Source organism: Phyllobates terribilis, unplaced genomic scaffold, assembly GCF_046119375.1.
Source record: "Phyllobates terribilis strain yellow unplaced genomic scaffold, ASM4611937v1 Scaffold_12__6_contigs__length_324123572, whole genome shotgun sequence".
Classification (NCBI taxonomy): Eukaryota; Metazoa; Chordata; class Amphibia; order Anura; family Dendrobatidae; genus Phyllobates; species Phyllobates terribilis.
In genome coordinates, this window is record NW_027362772.1 from 304,913,312 (window position 1) to 304,937,837 (window position 24,526).

The following is a 24,526-nucleotide window of genomic DNA, read 5'->3' on the forward strand; positions in this document are numbered from 1 at the left end:
GCAACCAGAGATCTTGATAATGATAATGGATAAAAATACAGAAAAGGGAATTTTTTTTTTAGGCGTTAAAACAAAAAGGTAAGCTAAAAAATGTCGCTATAGCCACAACTGTGTCAGACTTGAAACTTGTTGCTGATTTTAGTTTCTCTCACTGCTTTCCAAAAGTGCTGCAAAATAATGGGTGCAGTTTACAGTGGGGGCGAGGCTTATTTACAATAACTTATGCCAGAAATTGGCATAAATTAAAGAGCAAATTTGTGCCAGCTCTTAGCCGGCGTAGATTGCATTTTCTGGTGCGCGAACATACAATGGCACATTTTATTCCAACGCTAATTCTAGTGAGTCCTTATTTCCCCCAGTTCCATAGAATTCACAGAATTATAAATTATGCAGTGATAAGTTTAATTCCTGTCCAAGCAGAAAACCAATTTCCCCCTGGATGTCACAGGCTGCACAAAATACATTTTCCCAAACTTTGCTGCCCATCTATTTCATAGCCGGCTCACCCTCAGGACAGAAGTATCCAGCGCTGCACTTTCCTGAAGGAGTTTCTGCTCCCGCCAAGCAGAACCAGCCAGCGGGGCACGGATAGCACTCTCGGTCAGATGCCAGGCTAGGTCTGTCGCTCCACGTCCCAGGAGGACACTTGTACTGGGAGCCATGCTTTGTTCCTGGAGGGCAGTAATGACCTCGAGGACAAGGGACTGGCGGCCTCTGTCTTCCTCCCGAACCTAAGACAATGCGTGTTTATTACGTGTGCATGCAGTCTGATCACAAAGACAAGGTATACCATACACGAATAACTGGCGGAGGTAGGGATGGGAGTACTCTGGCTCCGTATATTTTGCTAACTGAGAATACCCCAAGGTGCGTCATGACCACCAATACTTTTACACAGAAGATGTACCTGTTGAACAGAAAAATCTGGTTGGACAGATCTCGCATTGGGATTTATCGAAGAGGCTCTGGCTGTCACTGTAGGTCCCGACCGGACAGGCATTTTCGGATGATGTTGCAGATCGGGATCCCACTGGGCACACATACCTAGCACAACAAGTCACATTACTAAACACTATCAGTCTGCCATGTGCTGGTCGCACAAGGAGTCTTACCCACCCAGGAGAGCAGTCTGTATCTGGCTGGGTCAGTCCTGAACGGGTGCAGGCGCTTCCTGCTGAACATGGCGTGCAGTCTCCAGCTTCATCTTGTCCTTCCAAGTGGTTGTAGGTACCCGGAGGACATGGAATGGGGTAGCTGGTGTTTGACAGGCAGTAAAATCCGGCAGGGCACAGGCTGCATTCCTCTATTCCTTCAGAGAAAACATGAAGATGAGAAATAAAATCATGGAGCCAAGCGCATATTTGCATCGTGAGGTCGGGAGAGATGGCGGCAAGTATGGAAGGACATGAAACTGGACAACCCAACCCTGGAAATCTTAAAAACAGCCATAAGGCCCCTTACTATGGAGAGTTGTGTGATCTGCTCCGACGTTCAATCAGAAATGTGACCCCCATAAAATGTATTAGAATGACGCAGTAGCAGTCATGTAAGCGATGTGGAAGAAGTCGGGCAATTTATCTGCGATATCTCTATAACTGGCACAAGGACGTGCCCATCACAAGCAGCGGGTCCGGCTCATGCTGGCCTCCTGTCTTATAAATGGCGTCTGATGTTCCTCCACACAGTTTGGACGTTACTCCTTCTTTTGGCCGACTGTGTGTAAAGCTTTTATACTTAATACCAGAAAAGTCCTAAAGGAAAACTCAGCACAAAGCTTGCGGCTGATGAAATATGAACTATTTTTTACCCCAGGGTGATGATACGAAGAAGAATAAATGAAGCTTAATCCAGGCGCCGAAAACCTGCACAGCTGTAATACATCTCACAGCTGAGAGTTTGTGACAATGGTACTGTATCTAGTCTTTGATATTTCACTCACTGACCACAAACAATGAGCCAAAACAATAAGGGACTGAAACAAAGTAGAAGTTACTTATTTTTTTAATTTATTTATTACATTGCTTGTGTGTGAAGTGCCAGGGGCATAGTGATAGTGGATGCAGAGGTGGCAACTTGCACCCACAGGAAAGTCCTTGGTGGGCTACATGCCCAGGACCCCAGTAATGCAAGAAAATAGTGCTAACCACTGAGCCATTATGAATTTTTAATTCAAGGTTGTTACATTAAATTAAAAATCAAAAAGAAAAAAAGGTATTAAAAACAAAGCAACTATTCACTGGTTTGTGTATGCATCTCCACGTATCTCCTTCACCAGTGGGCTCCAATGCGAAAGCTCCTACGGGCCCCCCAATTATTGCAAGTCTTTTATAGTATTGGTCTTTTCATATGTGCCGGAGGGAAGTTTTGGGCTCCAGGGCCTGTGTGTGATTGTGTCCCCTGCACCTATTGTAGTTACGCCCTTATCCATCAATACAAAACGTGTGATTAGTTTTATTCTCTGCTCATGTCCTGCTGCGTCTCGCTACAGATGGCAGGTGAAGGGCAGATGCAAGAGAGTAGCACATGATTTCAGGCCGAGACCACCTACATATCAGGTGAGCCATGGAGAGCTATGTGGGAATTGCAGTACATAAAGACCACCTAACTCATCAATGTCTCTTCTGCAGCTCTACACGGTACAGAATGAAGTGAAAGACGCAAATATGGCAACAGCAGATTCTACAAATACATTGTCTGAAGAGCTGAGGCCCCTGTGCCATATCTACAGTATCGGTAAGAAATAACAGCAATGCAGCGACAGTGTCCATCACTCCCTGTGTGGCCGGGAACTCTGCCTTACATACCCATCGCACACACGACCCGTGCGCCACACACACAGGACCCCGTGCGCCACACACACATAGGACCCCGTGCGCCACACACACAGGACCCCGTGCGCCACACACACATAGGACCCCGTGGGCCACACACACATAGGACCCCGTGCGCCACACACACATAGGACCCCGTGCGCCACACACACAGGACCCCGTGCGCCACACACACATAGGACCCCGTGCGCCACACACACATAGGACCCCGTGCGCCACACACACATAGGACCCCGTGCGCCACACACACAGGACCCCGTGCGCCACACACACACAGGACCCTGTGCGTCACACACACACAGGACCCCGTGCGCCACACACACACACAGGACTCTGTGCGCCACACACACAGGACCCCATGCGCCACACACACAGGACCCCGTGCTCCACACACACACACAGGACCCCATGCGCCACACACACACACAGGACCCCGTGCTCCACACACACACAGGACCCCATGCGCCACACACACAGGACTCTGTGCGCCACACACACACACAGGACTCTGTGCGCCACACACACACACAGGACCACGTGCGCCACACACACATAGGACCCCGTGCGCCACACACACAGGACCCCGTGCGCCACACACACACAGGACCCTGTGCGCCACACACACACAGGACCCCGTGCGCCACACACACACACAGGACCCCGTGCGCCACACACACACACAGGACTCTGTGTGCCACACACACACACACAGGACTCTGTGTGCCACACAGATAGGACCCCGTGCGCCACACACACACAGGACCCCATGCGCCACACACACACAGGACCCCGTGCATCACACACACACAGGACCCCGTACGCCACACACACATAGGACCCCGTGCGCCACACACAAAGGACCAGTGCGCCACACACGACCCCATGCGCCACACAAACACACACACATGACCCCGTGCACCACACACACACAGGACCCCATGCGCCACACACACATAGGACCCCATACACCACACACACATAGGACACCGTGCGCCACACACACACAGGACCCTGTACACCACACACACATAGGACACCGTGCGCCACACACACACAGGACTCTGTGCGCCACACACACACATACAGGACCCAGTGCGCCACACACACACAGGACCCCGTGCGCCACACACACACAAGACCCCGTGCGCCACACAAACACACACACAGGACCCCGTGCGCCACAAACACACATGACCCCATGCGCCACACACACAGGACTCTGTGCGCCACACACGACCCCGTGCGCCACACAAACACACACACAGGACCCCGTGCACCACACACACACACACAGGACCCCATGCGCCACACACACAGGACCCCGTGCACCACACACACACAGGACCCCGTGAGCCACACAACACACACAGGACTCTGTGCGTCACACACACAGGGCCCTGTGCGCCACACACACACACAGGACCCCCTGCGCCACACACACAAACACAGGACTCTGTGCGTCACACACACAGGACCCTGTGCGCCACACACACACACACATGTGACACCCCAGGGGTCTGGTTGTCACAGTGATAGAGATATTACGTCTGAGAGCAGGTGGGAGGTCCTTTGGTCAGGGATCCTGTGCATGCCACACCTCCTGCCCAGCCTTGGGAGGGGAAGAACTTCCCCTGTATAAACCCGGGGCTGAGGCAGGGTTAGTGAGTCCAGGAAGAGTAGAGACAAGAGCAGCATAGGAAGCAGCAGAGTCACAAGGAGTCAGGGGCTGGCAGCTAAAGAGCTCGCCCTGACTAAGAAGATTCTTTACCGGACCCGGAGTCCGAGGCTGTGGGGACTAACTTCTACCCAGCAGCAGAATCCGTCAGGCAGGGGATTTCAGGTCCCCTGGCCCAGAAGCCCGAAGGCACGGTCACACGCGTGGGACCAGCACCGCCATCGTGGAGCGGAAGCCATTAGAAGGCCCCGAGTCACCGGCCATACGGGTGAGCACCACACGGTACACTCAGGGACGTGGGCTACTTACATCAGCTTCTAGCAAGGTAGCCAGAAGAGTACAGTCAGCTTGGGAGGCCTACAACTACGCCTGGCCAGGGGAGATCCCATCTGCTCAAGGACTGACCAGGCCCCGTTCGCTAGCAAGTACTCCGGGAGGGTCTATCGTTGTTACCAGTAAAGACCCTGAACGCTACCATACCGTCTCTGAGTGGTTCCTGCTACCCCCATCATCCACGTCGGCTGCCCTGAGGCCATACCCCTCCCGTTGGGGGTTATACTATCACGCTGCACCATCCTTCCACCGGCCTCAGCGGTCTGCCCTGCAGCAGCAGCCCCCTGGCTGCATTCAACGGGTGGCGTAGTCATCAACCATTTTCTACCGCTAACAGACTGCCGTCCAGTTTGACTCCCTGGGCACGGACCGGGTCACCGCCACGAGACTACAACCCTAAACAGATCCGGCTCCGGGTAAGCTCCCGCGTGCGCAACGCAGCGCGACACAGGCCCAGGGGCGCGTCAACTTTGGCGTAGTCGGCAGGATCACGTGCCCGCAACCACCGGGTACTGCGTGCCTGAAAAGCAAAGACTGTTCAAACTTACCAGTGGTGAAGATTCCCGCCATCGGTGAAGATTCCCGCCATCCGGCGCCATCTTCAGCCTTCTTCCCGCCATCCGTGGAGTTTTCCCGCCATTGGACGCCATCTTGAGGACGCCGCGCGGGAAGAAGAGGGGCGTAGACTCCGAAAGCGCGCGAGAACTGAAGCCCCGCCTCACGTCCGGACGTTGCGTAAGGTCCTGGAAGGAGCCCAGCAGACGCCGACGTCACAGGAGCGCGACGGAAGGTCCTCAACCCTGACGATCCACTGCGGAGCCGCGGCCTACGGAACAGGATCATCGCAAGGTAGGCCACGGTCCACTAGGGGGGAGGAAGATGTCGGATACGGAGGAGAGCTCCACTGCCTCAACCCCCGCCAGCGCTACCGCTGTTGCAGTTATGCCCTTCACCATGCCCTATATCCCGGGAGCAGCTTGGCTACCCCAGTACTCAGGGGAGTCACATACCCTGCATGACTTTAGAGAAAAGCTGGATAGCCTCTTCCAGGTGTACCCCCTCACAGAAGAGCAAAAAGTGAGCATCCTGGTGGCCCAACTAACTGGGGCAGCCAAAAGGGAAGTAAAATCCTGGCCACCTGGGAGGAAGACTGTCGCAGGGATACTAACCCGGCTGAAGGACACCTTTGATACCCGCACCTCAGCCGAGATTAAACTTAGATTCTACGGGTGCAAGCAGCGAGCGCATGAGAGTATAAGGGACTATGCACTCAACCTACAAGAGGCCCTGAGGGCCATTAAGCAGACCGACCCTAATGGAGTGGGAAACGAGGACAGGCTGTTGACCGAACAATTTATAGAGGGTTTATATTGCAATGCCCACCGCACCCAGTTGCGGGCAATGGCCTTACAGGACCCTCATCTAGAATTTGCACAGTTCAAGGACAGAGCCATCCGGGTGCTCCGAGAACCGGCACCAGGTGGCGTTGTGACCCACAGACGCCCCACTACCACTTACTACCAGGAGGCGGCGCCCTTGTCAGCAGGGCCTGTGGGAGCTGATGCGCAGGCTTTGGACAATGACCCGGCTCCAGACCTACACCATCAGGTCCAAGAGCTAGCTAAAAGCGTTACTGCGCTAACCCGAACTGTGCAGTCTTTACAGGTTTCCACTCCAGGGAAGATCCAGCTGGCATCCGGACCGGAGGACATCCCGTGGCGTCGACCAAGGAGGACCCCACCGGCCAGAGGAAGACCCAGTGACCGATACAGCGAGGACGGACGACCCATCTGCCGCCGCTGCAATCAACCCGGACATATGGAAAGGTACTGTTCTTTAAACGGGCACAACCTGGGGTAGAGGGCCAACCCCCAGGAAAAAGATCACCAGGCCCATCGAACTGGCGCGACAGATATGTGGGAGGACGTCCAGTCTTGCCTGTGGTACTGGATGGCATTCCCATGAGTGCCCTACTGGACACCGGGTCACAGGTCACCACCATCCCGTACGTGCTCTTCAAGCAGTACTGGAATGACTCGGATATTACCCGCTACCCTGACGACGACTTGAGTATCATCGCCAGCAATGGTCAGCCCGTGCCACAGATCGGATTTAAAGAGGTGACCATCAAAATTGGTAGAGTCGAACTGGCCGCACAGGGACTGATCATTGTAGATATTGACAAACATGAGAGTCACCCAAAAATAACTCTAGGAACTAATGTAATTGAAAATTGTCTTGCAGAGGTGATTTTCCTTTTACAGCAGGTTGCCAAGAATGCCAGCTCCGGCGAGCAGCGGGTGCTCCAGAAAGAGATCCGGGCACTGATGCAACGGCAACAAGTGGAACTCTCCGGCGGTGAGATTGGTAGCGTAAGAATGTGTGACCCTTTTCCTATTGCCATGCCCCCAAAAAGTGAAATGATGATTTGGTGCCGGGCAGCTATTGGTCTGAGAGGTAGAGATTACCAGGCAATGGTAGAACCAGTTTACTCAGACAGTAGGCCCACCATTTTGACAGCACGGGGGGTGGTCAATGTACGCCATGGGAGGGTGCCCGTTCGCATAATAAATATCGGGGAGAGGGAAGTGTACCTGCCCCGGTATGCCACGCTAGCCAAATTATATACCACTAATCAAAATTCTATACAATCTGTGGAACCCTTGCCTCCATCTCACCCGGAGGAAGGTAACGGCTCTAAGAAAGACATGGAGGACTGGTGTCAGCAACTACATCTGGGTACTGACTCCACTCCCTCACACCAGAAACAAGGAGTCTATCGGGTGGTTCAAGAGTATGAGAGAGTGTTTAGTAAACACCCGTTAGACTTCGGGCGAGTCAAGGGGGTAGAACACCGCATCCCCACGGGAGATCATCCTCCCATAAAAGAGAGGTATCGACCCGTACCCCCTGCACATTACCAACACGCCAAGGGGATGCTTAGAGACATGAAGGAGGCTGGGGTAATCCGGGATAGCTGTAGCCCCTGGGCAGCCCCACTAGTTTTAGTCAAAAAGAAAGACAACACCATGAGGATGTGTGTAGATTACCGGAAAATCAACCGTATCACACACAAGGATGCGTACCCCTTACCAAGGATAGAGGAGTCATTGGCTGCTTTAAGATCTGCTAACTTCTTCTCTACCTTGGATCTCACTAGCGGGTACTGGCAGGTTCCTGTAGCAGAGGCGGACCGGGAGAAGACCGCATTCACCACCCCGATGGGACTTAGCGAGTTCACCTGCATGCCGTTCGGACTCTGCAACGCCCCAGGAACCTTCCAACGATTAATGGAGTGCTGTCTGGGCCACAGAAACTTCGAGACGGTCCTGTTGTACCTGGACGATGTCATCGTATACTCCAAAACTTATGAGGACCACCTGAAACACCTGGCGGAGGTGTTCGAAGCTCTGGCGAGTTACGGCCTAAAGGTGAAACCCTCCAAGTGTCACCTCCTGAAACCAAAGGTGCAATACCTGGGACACGTGGTGAGCGCTGACGGAGTGGCTCCCGACCCCGATAAGATCACCGCAATCAAAGGATGGCCAAGCCCTTCCAGCGTAAAAGAAGTGCGGCAGTTCCTAGGGTTGGTAGGCTACTACCGAAGGTTTATTCCCGGTTTCACCAAAAAGGCAGCGCCTATGCAGGACCTCCTGATAGGCCAGTCCCGGAAGGCCAAGAACCAGAAGCCGCCCTTCAAATGGGAAGAGCTAGAAGAAGAGTCCTTCCGCCAGCTGAAGATGGCCCTCACGGGGGATGAAATCTTGGCGTACCCAGACTATAGCCAGCCCTTCATCCTCTACACCGACGCCAGTAACATCGGGCTAGGAGCCGTACTATCCCAGATTCAGCAGGGGAGAGAACGAGTGATCTCCTATGCCAGCCGAAAACTGCGACCCACCGAAAGGAACCCCGAGAATTACAGCTCATTTAAGCTAGAGTTCCTGGCCGTGGTATGGGCAGTCACCGAGCGCTTTAGGCATTACCTCGCTTCTTCCCGGTTCACCGTATACACGGATAACAACCCGTTGATACACCTGGACACGGCAAGACTCGGTGCCCTGGAGCAGAGGTGGATGGCCCGTCTGTCCAACTACGAGTTCACAATCAAATACCGGGCAGGACGCTCCAATACTAACGCGGATGCCCTGTCCAGGATGCCCAACCTGCCGGACGAAGGAGAAGATCCGGAGGGACTGGAAGAAGTTGAACTCCCTGCGTTCCACCGTCATGGGACTATCCAGTATTCCCACCGGGTAAGGGGTAAACAGGCTGCTACGTTGAACCCCTTACCCCACTACAACTGGGCGGAAACGCAAGACAGCGACCCTGCCGTCCGACTGGTGAAGGAGATGCTGACTCGGCCGGAGGCTCGACTTGAACCAGACGCTCCGGAGGAAGCCAAACAACTATGGGCGGAGAAGAGTCGACTATTCCTTTACAAGGGGAAGTTGTGCCGCAGAATGGTCAACTCCCGGACGCATGAACTACTCTGGCAAGTAGTGGTGCCACGAAGAGACGCAGCCATGGTGATGGAGGCATACCACGACGGAGCTGGACACTTCGGGTGGAAAAAGCTGGAGTTCCTGCTGCGCGAGCGGTTCCACTGGGTAGGCATGAGGGGAACCATCGAGAAGTGGTGCAGAGACTGTGGCCCGTGCAATCTGAGAAGGAAGGACCGGGCCAGCCAGAAGACTCCCCTGCAGTCCATCGTCACCCGGCAACCGTTGGAACTGGTAGCCTTGGATCATGTAAAACTGACCCCCAGCAGAAGTGGCTACGTCTACGCGTTAACCATCGTGGATCATTACTCCCGGTTTCTGGTTGTCGTCCCCGTCAAGGACTTAACGGCTCGAACAGCAGCTAGAGCCTTCCAGCAGCACTTTTGCCGTCCACACGGGTACCCGGACCAAGTGCTGACGGACCAGGGACCTGCCTTTGAAGCGGAGGTCTTCCAGGAATTCTGCAATCTGTATGGCTGCCGGAAGATAAGGACGACACCCTACCATCCGCAAACTAATGGACTTTGTGAGAAAATGAACCAGGTGGTAATGGATCTTCTAAAAACGTTGCCCCTGGAAGAACGCAGTCTGTGGCCTGAGAAGTTGCCCGATCTGGTGGACCTATACAACCACATCCCGGTAGGTTCCACCAACTGTACCCCGGCTTACCTAATGAGGGCAAGACCTGGTAAGTTACCTGTTGACCTGGAAATGGGAGTCCTGACGCCCGAGGACACTTCACCAGAAACAGACTGGGACACAGAGAGACAGCAGCAGTACCGGAAAGTACAAGAGAGCGTGGAGCGAAGTCTCTGTCAGGCTAGGGAAAGACAAGAGAAGACTTACAACCAGTATGCTCCCGCTGTTCCCCTGGTACCCGGAGAGCAGGTCTTGAAGAGGAAGAGACGGCTCCACAAGTTGGACGACCAGTGGGAGAAGGACCCGTACACCGTACTGCCCTCAAGCCACGAGAACCCGAAGGTCTGTACCATCAGTAAAGACGGAGGGGAAACCACAGCCATTGTATCCCGGGACCACCTGAAGAAGTGCCCCGAACAACTGAGGAACCCTGAGGAGGAACAGGAAGACCATCGACCCGTGGAAGAAAGGGAAGATATGGTTAGTACCGTGCTCGGGGACTTCCCTCGGTCTTGGACTCAAGTCAATGGTGCAGTTGTGGTACCCGTACTCACCTTCCTCCAACCATCATCCCAAGAACCTACGGAGCAACGGGTAGAGCTGGAAGAGCAGCCGGTCCAGGAGGCAGAAGACTCCACCCAAGCGGAACAGGAGAATCCACCCTCTGCTTATAGTGAGCCTGCCGTACCCCTAGTGAGACAAAGAGCCGGTAGACAGCTGCCCAGTTTACCCTTGACAGCTCCTACACCCTGTAGTTCAGGGCCAGACAGTCAGCTCCGTAGGTCCACTAGGGCCACTAGAGGCCAGTTACCCGCACGTTGGAGGATCTAAATGTTTAAGTTGTTTTACAATGTTTACCTGTTTATTGTTGCTTGTGTGTAATTTTGTGTTTCTAGTTGTTTTTAGGAGTCTTCGGTGGATTTACCGGGAATCCTTTGTATATAGTTGGAGCGTAACCCAGGATGGACTAGAGACTGTTAAGGACTCGGGGTAGGACAGACCCCTACCTGGTTACGTCTCCCTGTGTTGGTGAAATGGACACCTTTGCTTTTCTTCAAAGACTGCACCCGGTTGCGGACATCCGTGACCATCTTATTGTGTTTCCTTATTGTATTTTATTGTCCTTTGATATACCTTGTTATATTTTTCTAAAAAGTGTTTAGTCCCGGAGTACTAAATTTCACTAGGGGGGAGTGTGACACCCCAGGGGTCTGGTTGTCACAGTGATAGAGATATTACGTCTGAGAGCAGGTGGGAGGTCCTTTGGTCAGGGATCCTGTGCATGCCACACCTCCTGCCCAGCCTTGGGAGGGGAAGAACTTCCCCTGTATAAACCCGGGGCTGAGGCAGGGTTAGTGAGTCCAGGAAGAGTAGAGACAAGAGCAGCATAGGAAGCAGCAGAGTCACAAGGAGTCAGGGGCTGGCAGCTAAAGAGCTCGCCCTGACTAAGAAGATTCTTTACCGGACCCGGAGTCCGAGGCTGTGGGGACTAACTTCTACCCAGCAGCAGAATCCGTCAGGCAGGGGATTTCAGGTCCCCTGGCCCAGAAGCCCGAAGGCACGGTCACACGCGTGGGACCAGCACCGCCATCGTGGAGCGGAAGCCATTAGAAGGCCCCGAGTCACCGGCCATACGGGTGAGCACCACACGGTACACTCAGGGACGTGGGCTACTTACATCAGCTTCTAGCAAGGTAGCCAGAAGAGTACAGTCAGCTTGGGAGGCCTACAACTACGCCTGGCCAGGGGAGATCCCATCTGCTCAAGGACTGACCAGGCCCCGTTCGCTAGCAAGTACTCCGGGAGGGTCTATCGTTGTTACCAGTAAAGACCCTGAACGCTACCATACCGTCTCTGAGTGGTTCCTGCTACCCCCATCATCCACGTCGGCTGCCCTGAGGCCATACCCCTCCCGTTGGGGGTTATACTATCACGCTGCACCATCCTTCCACCGGCCTCAGCGGTCTGCCCTGCAGCAGCAGCCCCCTGGCTGCATTCAACGGGTGGCGTAGTCATCAACCATTTTCTACCGCTAACAGACTGCCGTCCAGTTTGACTCCCTGGGCACGGACCGGGTCACCGCCACGAGACTACAACCCTAAACAGATCCGGCTCCGGGTAAGCTCCCGCGTGCGCAACGCAGCGCGACACAGGCCCAGGGGCGCGTCACACACACAGGACTCTGTGCGACACACACACAGGACCCCGTGCACCACACACACACACAGGACCAAGTGCGACATACACGACCCCGTGCGCCACACACACATAGGACCCCGTGCGCCACACACACACACAGGACCCCGTGCACCACACAAACACACACACAGGACCCCGTGCGCCACAAACACACAGGACCCCGTGCGCCACACAAACACACATACAGGACCCAGTGCGCCACACACACAGGACACCGTGCGCCACACACACACACAGGACCCCGTGCGCCACACACACACACACACACAGGACCCCGGGCGCCACACACTTACAGGACCCAGTGCGCCACACACACACACACACACACACAGGACCCCGTGCTCCACACACACACAGGACCCAGTGCGCCACACACACACAGGACCCAGTGCGCCACACACACACAGGACCCCGTGCTCCACACACACACAGGACCCCGTGCGCCACACACACACAGGACCCCGTGCTCCACACACACACAGGACCCCGTGCGCTACACACACACAGGACCCCGTGCTCCACACACACACAGGACCCAGTGCGCCACACAAACAGGACCCAGTGCGCCACACACACACACAGGACCCCATGCTCCACACACACACAGGACCCCGTGCGCCACACACACAGGACCCCGTGCGCCACACACACTCACAGGACCCCCTGCGCCACACACACACACACACACAGGACTCTGTGCATCACACACACAGGACCCTGTGCGCCACACACACACAGGACCCCGGGCGCCACACACATACAGGACCCAGTGCGCCACACACACAAGACCCCGGGCGTCACACACATACAGGACCAAGTGCGCCACACACACAGGACCCCGTGCGCCACACACACAGGACCCCGTGCGCCACACACACACACAGGACCCCGTGCTCCACACACACACAGGACCCAGTGCGCCACACACACAGGACCCCGTGCGCCACACACACACACAGGAGCCCGTGCTCCACACACACACAGGACCCAGTGCGCCACACACACAGGACCCCGTGCTCCACACACACACAGGACCCAGTGCGCCACACACACAGGACCCCGTGCTCCACACACACACAGGACCCCGTGCGCCACACACACAGGACCCCGTGCTCCACACAAACACAGGACCCCGTGCGCCACACACACAGGACCCCGTGCTCCACACACACACAGGACCCAGTGCGCCACAAACACAGGACCCCGTGCTCCAAACACACACAGGACCCCGTGCTCCACACACACACAGGACCCAGTGCGCCACACAAACAGGACCCCGTGCTCCACACACACACAGGACCCCGTGCGCCACACACACACACAGGACCCCGTGCTCCACACACACACAGAACCCCGTGCGCCACACACACAGGACCCCGTGCGCCACACACACTCACAGGACCCCCTGCGCCACACACACACACACAGGACCCCCTGCGCCACACACACACACACAGGACTCTGTGCGTCACACACACAGGACCCTGTGCGCCACACACACACACACAGGACCCCGGGCGCCACACACATACAGGACCCAGTGCGCCACACACACAAGACCCCGGGCGCCACACACATACAGGACCAAGTGCGCCACACACACAGGACCCCGTGCGCCACACACACAGGACCCCGTGCGCCACACACACACACAGGACCCCGTGCTCCACACACACACAGGACCCCGTGCTCCACACACACACAGGACCCAGTGCGCCACACAAACAGGACCCCGTGCTCCACACACACACAGGACCCCGTGCGCCACACACACACACAGGACCCCGTGGTCCTCACACACACAGAACCCCGTGCGCCACACACACAGGACCCCGTGCGCCACACACACTCACAGGACCCCCTGCGCCACACACACAGGACCCCCTGCGCCACACACACACACACAGGACTCTGTGCGTCACACACACAGGACCCTGTGCGCCACACACACACACACAGGACCCCGGGCGCCACACACATACAGGACCCAGTGCGCCACACACACAAGACCCCGGGCGCCACACACATACAGGACCAAGTGCGCCACACACACAGGACCCCGTGCGCCACACACACAGGACCCCGTGCGCCACACACACACACAGGACCCCGTGCTCCACACACACACAGGACCCAGTGCGCCACACACACAGGACCCCGTGCGCCACACACACACAGGACCCCATGCTCCACACACACACAGGACCCAGTGCGCCACACACACACAGGACCCAGTGCGCCACACACACAGGACCCCGTGCTCCACACACACACAGGACCCAGTGCGCCACACACACACAGGACCCAGTGCGCCACACACACAGGACCCCGTGCTCCACACACACACAGGACCCCGTGCGCCACACACACAGGATCCCGTGCTCCACACAAACACAGGACCCCGTGCGCCACACACACAGGACCCCGTGCTCCACACACACACAGGACCCAGTGCGCCACACACACAGGACCCCGTGCTCCACACACACACAGGACCCCGTGCGCCACACACACAGGACCCCGTGCTCCACACACACAGGACCCCGTGCTCCACACACACACACACACACACACACACAGGACCCCGTGCTCCACACACACACACACACACACACACAGGACCCCGTGCTCCACACACACACACACACACACAGGACCCCGTGCTCCACACACACACAGGACCCCGTGCTCCACACACACACAGGACCACGTGCTCCACACACACACAGGACCCCGTGCTCCACACAAACACAGGACCCCGTGCTCCACACACACACAGGACCCCGTGCGCCACACACAGGACCCCGTGCTCCACACACACACAGGACCCAGTGCGCCATACACACAGGACCCAGTGCGCCACACACACACACAGGACCCCGTGCTCCACACACACACAGGACCCCGTGCTCCACACACACACAGGACCCCGTGCTCCACACACACACAGGACCCAGTGCGCCACACACACAAGACCCAGTGCGCCACACACACACACAGGACCCCATGCTCCACACACACACAGGACCCCGTGCGACACACACACAGGACCCCGTGCTCCACACATACAGGACCCAGTGCGCCACACACACAAGACCCCGGGCGCCACACACATACAGGACCAAGTGCGCCACACACACAGGACCCCGTGCGCCACACACACAGGACCCAGTGCGCCACACACACACACACAGGACCCCGTGCTCCACACACACACAGGACCCAGTGCGCCACACACACACACAGGACCCCGTGCTCCACACACACACAGGACCCCGTGCTCCACACACACACAGGACCCAGTGCGCCACACACCCAGGACCCCGTGCTCCACACAAACACAGGACCCCGTGCGCCACACACACAGGACCCCGTGCTCCACACACACACAGGACCCAGTGCGCCACACACACACACACAGGACCCCGTGCTCCACACACACACACACAGGACCCCGTGCTCCACACACACACAGGACCCCGTGCTCCACACACACACAGGACCCCGTGCTCCACACAAACACAGGACCCCGTGCTCCACACACACACAGGACCCCGTGCTCCACACACACACAGGACCCCGTGCTCCACACAAACACAGGACCCCGTGCGCCACACACACAGGACCCCGTGCTCCACACACACACACAGGACCCAGTGCGCCACACACACACACACAGGACCCCGTGCGCCACACACACAGGACCCCGTGCTCCACACACACACAGGACCCAGTGCGCCATACACACACAGGACCCAGTGCGCCATACACACACACACAGGACCCCCTGCGCCACACACACACACACAGGACTCTGTGCGTCACACACACAGGACCCTGTGCGCCACACACACACACACAGGACCCCGGGCGCCACACACATACAGGACCCAGTGCGCCACACACACAAGACCCCGGGCGCCACACACATACAGGACCAAGTGCGCCACACACACAGGACCCCGTGCGCCACACACACAGGACCCCGTGCGCCACACACACACACAGGACCCCGTGCTCCACACACACACAGGACCCAGTGCGCCACACACACAGGACCCCGTGCGCCACACACACACAGGACCCCGTGCTCCACACACACACAGGACCCAGTGCGCCACACACACACAGGACCCAGTGCGCCATACACACAGGACCCCGTGCTCCACACACACACAGGACCCCGTGCGCCACACACACAGGATCCCGTGCTCCACACAAACACAGGACCCCGTGCGCCACACACACAGGACCCCGTGCTCCACACACACACAGGACCCAGTGCGCCACACACACAGGACCCCGTGCTCCACACACACACAGGACCCCGTGCGCCACACACACAGGACCCCGTGCTCCACACACACAGGACCCCGTGCTCCACACACACACACACACACACAGGACCCCGTGCTCCACACACACACACACACACACACACAGGACCCCGTGCTCCACACACACACAGGACCCCGTGCTCCACACACACACAGGACCCCGTGCTCCACACACACACAGGACCCAGTGCTCCACACAAACACAGGACCCCGTGCTCCACACACACACAGGACCCCGTGCGCCACACACAGGACCCCGTGCTCCACACACACACAGGACCCAGTGCGCCATACACACAGGACCCAGTGCGCCACACACACACACAGGACCCCGTGCTCCACACACACACAGGACCCCGTGCTCCACACACACACAGGACCCCGTGCTCCACACACACACAGGACCCAGTGCGCCACACACACAAGACCCAGTGCGCCACACACACACACAGGACCCCGTGCTCCACACACACACAGGACCCCGTGCGACACACACACAGGACCCCGTGCTCCACACATACAGGACCCAGTGCGCCACACACACAAGACCCCGTGCGCCACACACACAAGACCCCGGGCGCCACACACATACAGGACCAAGTGCGCCACACACACAGGACCCCGTGCGCCACACACACAGGACCCAGTGCGCCACACACACACACACAGGACCCCGTGCTCCACACACACACAGGACCCAGTGCGCCACACACACACACACACAGGACCCCGTGCTCCACACACACACAGGACCCAGTGCGCCACACACACAGGACCCCGTGCGCCACACACACACAGGACCCCGTGCTCCACACACACACAGGACCCAGTGCGCCACACACACACAGGACCCAGTGCGCCACACACACAGGACCCCGTGCTCCACACACACACAGGACCCCGTGCGCCACACACACAGGATCCCGTGCTCCACACAAACACAGTACCCCGTGCGCCACACACACAGGACCCCGTGCTCCACACACACACAGGACCCAGTGCGCCACACACACAGGACCCCGTGCTCCACACACACACAGGACCCCGTGCGCCACACACACAGGACCCCGTGCTCCACACACACAGGACCCCGTGCTCCACACACACACACACACACACAGGACCCCGTGCTCCACACACACACACACACACACACAGGACCCCGTGCTCCACACACACACAGGACCCCGTGCTCCACACACACACAGGACCCCGTGCTCCACACACACACAGGACCCAGTGCTCCACACAAACACAGGACCCCGTGCTCCACACACACACAGGACCCCGTGCGCCACACACAGGACCCCGTGCTCCACACACACACAGGACCCAGTGCGCCATACACACAGGACCCAGTGCGCCACACACACACACAGGACCCCGTGCTCCACACACACACAGGACCCCGTGCTCCACACACACACAGGACCCCGTGCTCCACACACACACAGGACCCAGTGCGCCACACACACAAGACCCAGTGCGCCACACACACACACACGACCCCGTGCTCCACACACACACAGGACCCCGTGCGACACACACACAGGACCCCGTGCTCCACACATACAGGACCCAGTGCGCCACACACACAAGACCCCGTGCGCCACACACACAAGACCCCGGGCGCCACACACATACAGGACCAAGTGCGCCACACACACAGGACCCCGTGCGCCACACACACAGGACCCAGTGCGCCACACACACACACACAGGACCCCGTGCTCCACACACACACAGGACCCAGTGCGCCACACACACACACAGGACCCCGTGCTCCACACACACACAGGACCCCGTGCTCCACACACACACAGGACCCAGTGCGCCACACACCCAGGACCCCGTGCTCCACACAAACACAGGACCCCGTGCGCCACACACACAGGACCCCGTGCTCCACACACACACAGGACCCAGTGCGCCACACACACACACACAGGACCCCGTGCTCCACACACACACACACAGGACCCCGTGCTCCACACACACACACACAGGACCCCGTGCTCCACACACACACAGGACCCCGTGCTCCACACAAACACAGGACCCCGTGCTCCACACACACACAGGACCCCGTGCTCCACACACACACAGGACCCCGTGCTCCACACAAACACAGGACCCCGTGCGCCACACACACAGGACCCCGTGCGCCACACACACACAGGACCCAGTGCGCCACACACACACACAGGACCCCGTGCGCCACACACACAGGACCCCGTGCTCCACACACACACAGGACCCCGTGCGCCACACACACAGGACCCCGTGCGCCACACACACACAGGACTCTGTGCGCCACACACACAGGACCCCGTGCTCCACACACACAGGACCCCGTGCGCCACACACACACACACACACAGACTCTGTGCGCCACACACACCGGACCCGTGCGCCACACACACACACACACACACACACGCACACACACGCGCTCGACCCGTGCGCCACACACACACACATAGGACCATTTTTTTTAGCCTAAGTCCTGCAGATAAAAATTAGCCTTCTTGACAATGGATGTAATTGCCTAATTTCCCTACAGCGCCACTAGAGGTTAAATGAAACATTACAAGGTGACCATTTAGATCAGTGGGTTGTTTAATATAGGACCTCACTTGAGCGTGTGAGCGATGCTCTTTGTTATTACTCAAAACTCTGGAAAACAGATGAGGATCCTGAACAGGGAATACAAGGGCAGGTTAAATTGCCATTTTCCAGTAACCATGTTATTTTGCTATGCTTTGCCCTAAACAGATCGTACTTCTTTATTAACCTAGAATTCCCTAAATTTCACAGATTTGCTCAATACTACCCAATCAATGAATAACTACAGAAGCTGCTAATAGATTTGGCTATCCTGTAATACACCTATATGCCACCAGATGGCACTGATGCCCTATTGTCGTGTTTTAAGGCGCTCACTTCTTTACAGCATTTTACCTTTTCTTTGTATTTTATCTACATTAATATTCTTCTATAGAGAAAGTAGAGCAGTATCAAAGCTGCTACACAGCATTATTTGTGTGATCCGCAGGTGTTAATAATTCTTTCCGATAGCATTGGGGACCCCCATAAGACATTTAACATTCAGGTTTTAAAGATCACATACTTTTTACGAGCAGAAAAATATAAAACATTTGTAATTTTCCTTATGCCTCCCTATCTACTGTGGAACAGCTTTAGGCAGGTGTGAAAATAATGCTGCACAGTACAAATGCTTTCAAAACTAGAAGCGATAATAGTTTATTTTTATCAATTAAAAAAAATGCAAAGTGAGTGAACAAAAGAGAAATGTAAAGCCCATCAACATTTGGTGACCGATTTTGCTTTCAAACTTCAATTCTTCCAGGTACAATTGCCCACAGTGTTTGAAGGATCTCGGCAGAAGGTTGTTCTAAACATCTTGGAGACCTGACCCCAGATCTTCTGTGTATGAGGCTTGTGCGGATCCTTCTGTCTCTTCATGTGATCCCAGACAGACGGGATGATGTGAGATCAGGGATCTGTGGGGCCGGATCCTTCAGGACTCCTCTTTCTTCTTTTGTTATCTGCTGCAGAAAAAATTTGGAGGCGATCAGACTCCTCCTTGATGGTATTACATGATGGGTAAGTATCTGCCTGGATTTCACAGAGCTGAGGACACCATTATTCCTGATCCATTTGCTGAAATGCAGGGCCAGACTTGCAGGACCCTCCACTGTGCTTCATTGTTCCCGCGGACCCTCATTATTGTGCCGGTCTCCGGCCTCCAGTGAACAGACTGCTTCTGTTACAGGCAAATATTTCACATTTTGACTCAGTGCACCTGCTGCCCCGGTTCCTATGCTGTTGTGTACAGTTGAGCCATTCTGCGACATTTCCTTTTAGAAGGTATGGTTTTTGACCACAATTCTTCCATGAAAGCCACTTTTGGCCAGACTTTTCCAAACAGTAGATGAGCATAGCTGGGTCTCAACGGTTGCTGCCAAGTCTGAGCTGATAGCACTGCGGTAAATTTTACGATTTCATAGAGAAGTAGCATAATGTGTCTTTCATCCGCTGTACTAATTTTTTTTTCACATGTCCACGGCGTCTGCAGTCTTCACTTTGCCCATTTCTTAGCGATTCATCAAAAGAGAAAAGAGCTTGAACAGCACATCTTGAAACTCCAGTCTGCTATGAAATCTTTGCCTGGGAGAGACCTTGCTGATGCAGTATAACTACCTTGTGTCTTGCTGCCATACTTAGTATTGCCATAGTGTATGATCTGTGACATAAAAGAAAAACAAGGAGTCCGGGAAGTGACAATACGGCCTCCACAGATCCCAGATCTCACATTATCCAGTCTGTATGGAGGATCCGCACAAGCCTTATACACAGAAGATCTGGGGTCGGTTCTCCAAGATATTTGTTGAGTTCCTTTAAAATAACTGTGTGCAAGTGACAATGTATCAAGAAGAACTGATGCTTTAATGCTGTTCTGAAGGCAAAGTGTCATCACATCAAATATTGATGGGACTTACATTTCTCTTTTTCATTCACTTTGCATTTTGTTAATTGATAAAAATAAACTAGTATCACTTCTATTTATGAAAGCTTCTTATTTTGCAGCATTTCTTGAACACCTGCCGAAAACTTTTGAATGGTACTGTATATTCCTTGCCAATTAAAAAATCATCCAGAATGATAATGATATGGATGTACACTACATGGTATTGCCGCTCAGTCCCACTCACTTTAAAGAAGCAGAGTTTCAATTATAGGTACAACTCTTTTTTTTTTTTTAGGAGTAGAGCAGTTTTTTTCGACAGACAAGGAAAGTTTCTATTACAGGCACAACCCTTTTTTAGGAGTAGAGCAGTTTTTTTCGACAGACAAGGAAAGTTTCTATTACAGGCACAACCCTTTTTTAGGGGTAGAGCTGTTTTTTTTCGACAGACAAGGAAAGTTTCTATTACAGGCACAACCCTTTTTTAGGGGTAGAGTTGTTTTTTTCGACAGACAAGGAAAGTTTCTATTACAGGCACAACCCTTTTTTTAGGGGTAGAGTTGTTTTTTTTCGACAGACAAGGAAAGTTTCTATTACAGGCACAACCCTTTTTTAGGGGTAGAGCTGTTTTTTTTCGACAGACAAGGAAAGTTTCTATTACAGGCACAACCCTTTTTTAGGGGTAGAGTTGGTTTTTTCGACAGACAAGGAAAGTTTCTATTACAGGCACAACCCTTTTTTTAGGGGTAGAGTTGTTTTTTTTCGACAGACAAGGAAAGTTTCTATTACAGGCACAACACTTTTTTAGGAGTAGAGCTGTTTTTTTCGACAGACAAGGAAAGTTTCAATTACAGGCACAACCCTTTTTTAGGGGTAGAGTTGTTTTTTTCGACAGACAAGGAAAGTTTCTATTACAGGCACAACCCTTTTTTTAGGGGTAGAGTTGTTTTTTTTCGACAGACAAGGAAAGTTTCAATTACAGGCACAACCCTTTTTTAGGGGTAGAGTTGTTTTTTTCGACAGACAAGGAAAGTTTCTATTACAGGCACAACCCTTTTTTAGGGGTAGAGCTGTTATTTTCGACAGACAAGGAAAGTTTCTATTACAGGCACAACCCTTTTTTTAGGGGTAGAGCTGTTTTTTTCGACAGACAAGGAAAGTTTCTATTACAGGCACAACCCTTTTTTAGGAGTAGAGCTGTTTTTTTCGACAGACAAGGAAAGCTTCTATTACAGGCACAACCCTTTTTTAGGGGTAGAGCTGTTTTTTTCGACAGACAAGGAAAGTTTGTATTACAGGCACAACCATTTTTTAGGGGTAGAGCTGTTTTATTCGACAGACAAGGAAAGTTTCTATTACAGGCACAACCCTTTTTTTAGGGGTAGAGCTGTTTTTTTCGACAGACAAGGAAAGTTTCTATTACAGGCACAACCCTTTTTTAGGGGTAGAGCTGTTTTTTTCGACAGACAAGGAAAGTTTCTATTACAGGCACAACCCTTTTTTAGGGGTAGAGCTGTTTTTTTCGACAGACAAGGAAAGTTTCTATTACAGGCACAACCCATTTTTAGGGGTAGAGCTGTTTTTTTCGACAGACTAGGAAAGTTTCTATTACAGGCACAACCCTTTTTTAGGGGTAGAGCTGTTTTTTTCGACAGACAAGGAAAGTTTCTATTACAGGCACAACCCTTTTTTAGGGGTAGAGCTGTTTTTTTCGACAGACAAGGAAAGTTTCTATTACAGGCACAACCCTTTTTTAGGGGTAGAGCTGTTTTTTTCGACAGACAAGGAAAGTTTCTATTACAGGCACAACCCTTTTTTAGGGGTAGAGCTGTTTTTTTTCGACAGACAAGGAAAGTTTCTATTACAGGCACAACCCTTTTTTAGGGGTAGAGCTGTTATTTTCGACAGACAAGGAAAGTTTCTATTACAGGCACAACCCTTTTTTAGGAGTAGAGCTGTTTTTTTCGACAGACAAGGAAAGTTTCTATTACAGGCACAACCCTTTTTTAGGAGTAGAGCAGTTTTTTTCGACAGACAAGGAAAGTTTCTATTACAGGCACAACCCTGTTTTTAGGGGGTAGAGCTGTTTTTTTCGACAGACAAGGAAAGTTTCTATTACAGGCACAACACTTTTTTAGGAGTAAAGCTGTTTTTTTCGACAGACAAGGAAAGTTTCTATTACAGGCACAACCCTTTTTTAGGGGTAGAGTTGTTTTTTTCGACAGACAAGGAAAGTTTCTATTACAGGCACAACCCTTTTTTTAGGGGTAGAGCTGTTTTTTTCGACAGACAAGGAAAGTTTCTATTACAGGCACAACCATTTTTTTAGGGGTAGAGCTGTTTTTTTCGACAGATAAGGAAAGTTTCTATTACAGGCACAACCCTTTTTTAGGGGTAAAGTTGTTTTTTTCGACAGACAAGGAAAGTTTCTATTACAGGCACAACCCTTTTTTTAGGGGTAGAGCTGTTTTTTTCGACAGACAAGGAAAGTTTCTATTACAAGCACAACCCTTTTTTTAGGGGTAGAGCTGTTTTTTTCGACAGACAAGGAAAGTTTCTATTACAGGCACAACCCTTTTTTAGGGGTAAAGTTGTTTTTTTCGACAGACGAGGAAAGTTTCTATTAGAGGCACAACCCTTTTTTTAGGGGTAGAGCTGTTTTATTCGACAGACAAGGAAAGTTTCTATTACAAGCACAACCCTTTTTTTAGGGGTAGAGCTGTTTTTTTCGACAGACAAGGAAAGTTTCTATTACAGGCACAACCCTTTTTTTAGGGGTAGAGCTGTTTTTTTTGGACAGACATATTTTTCAAACCCTAGGCAACCCCTTTAATACATTGATTAAATCCTTTATGACTGGTTTGGAGAAAGTATTAAATACCAGCCAATGTATACTTTCAGACTTAGATTTGGCTTAATGTAACCTTAGAAGATTGGACATAAGGAGGCACGCCGCCAATATCCAAGACTGGTAGTAAATGGATTGAAACAATAAAAAATATAGGTATCCCAAGATGATTTCACCTTCAGAATCTAAAGAATAATAAGTAAAGGATCTGACTAATGATCTTACTGGAGGCCGCACTGTGTGGAGTGAAGGTCCCCGGAGGGCAGTCCTGTTCACGGCTGATGCCCGCTGGGCAGAACTTCCCTTTGGTACATGGAAAACCTGATACAGAGGAACCTGTGGAGACTAGATATATTTTATGTCATGCACCTAATAAGGACAGAATGCACCTTGAAAAAAGGTTGTCCAGAATTAGAAAAACATGACTTTTTTTTCTATCAGAAACAGCACCTCCTCTGACCATGGGTTGTGTCTGGTATTGCACCTCAGCTCTATTCAATTGAAGCCAAGCTGCAACACCACATGATCAGAGGTGGCGTGGTTTTTGAAAAGAAGCAGGCATGTTTTTGTAATTGTGGACAGCCCATTTATGAGTTAAGGGTGTATCCCTATGGTAAAAGGGGCGTGGTTAGATGAAATGGGGTGTGGTCAGGAGGAAAGGGGGGGCTTGAAT

General features: G+C 53.5%; 1 long non-coding RNA gene across 1 annotated transcript; it reads right to left on the bottom strand.

The window, feature by feature from the left end:
* Positions 1–940: 940 nt before the first annotated feature.
* LOC141171834 (uncharacterized) lies at positions 941–24,187 on the bottom strand. Its single transcript, XR_012252378.1, has 3 exons — positions 24,079–24,187; positions 1,117–1,309; positions 941–1,044 (listed from the first exon to the last, which is right to left on the bottom strand). It is a non-coding gene; the product is annotated as an uncharacterized lncRNA (long non-coding RNA).
* Between the last annotated feature and the right edge of the window lie 339 nt (positions 24,188–24,526).